Source organism: Octopus bimaculoides, chromosome 28 (genome assembly GCF_001194135.2).
Source record: "Octopus bimaculoides isolate UCB-OBI-ISO-001 chromosome 28, ASM119413v2, whole genome shotgun sequence".
In the NCBI taxonomy this organism is placed as follows: domain Eukaryota; kingdom Metazoa; phylum Mollusca; class Cephalopoda; order Octopoda; family Octopodidae; genus Octopus; species Octopus bimaculoides.
In genome coordinates, this window is record NC_069008.1 from 13,641,911 (window position 1) to 13,642,459 (window position 549).

The 549-nt window shown below is 32.8% G+C and overlaps 1 protein-coding gene across 1 annotated transcript in view; it reads left to right on the plus strand.

The window, feature by feature from the left end:
* The window catches only part of LOC106882933 (uncharacterized), a 7,041-nt gene that overhangs the window by 3,721 nt on the left and 2,771 nt on the right, over window positions 1-549 (plus strand). The window lies entirely within an intron of this gene.

Below are 549 nucleotides of genomic sequence, written 5' to 3' on the forward strand. Positions count from 1 at the left end.
ATATATATATGACGTATATGTATATGTGTCTGTAGTGGGGTGTATCGGATCTAAAAAGGAATCGGTCGTTTAGGTATTACGATACGTGTTTCAGTAGCAGAAAATTGCTTTTATTAACACATTGAGTTATACAACTTGACATACAATGACATGAGATTTTTTGTAAGATTATGAAATGAAAAGTTTACCTTAGATTACCACATCTTGTGGGGGTGGGGGTCAAACTGTATTAGAGGTTAATTAAGCGATATGTACCAGATAGTATCATGGTAGAATATGAAGTTTTCAAGTGACGGGGAATTAAAAATAATATTTGACTCATTTAGATAGAGCAAGGTACCGCTTAGGTCAATGACAAATCAATGTCAATAATTTCGTGTGTTAAAGAAATTCTTTACATTCAAAGCAATGATGAAGAAAAATGAGAGTGGACATTATGGCTAACATCCAAGGAAATGTATGTTAAATTATCTCGATCTATTTAAATTTATTCACTTATTTTTTTCATTGTGTGTGTGTGTGTGTGTGTGTGTGTGTGTGTGTGTGTGT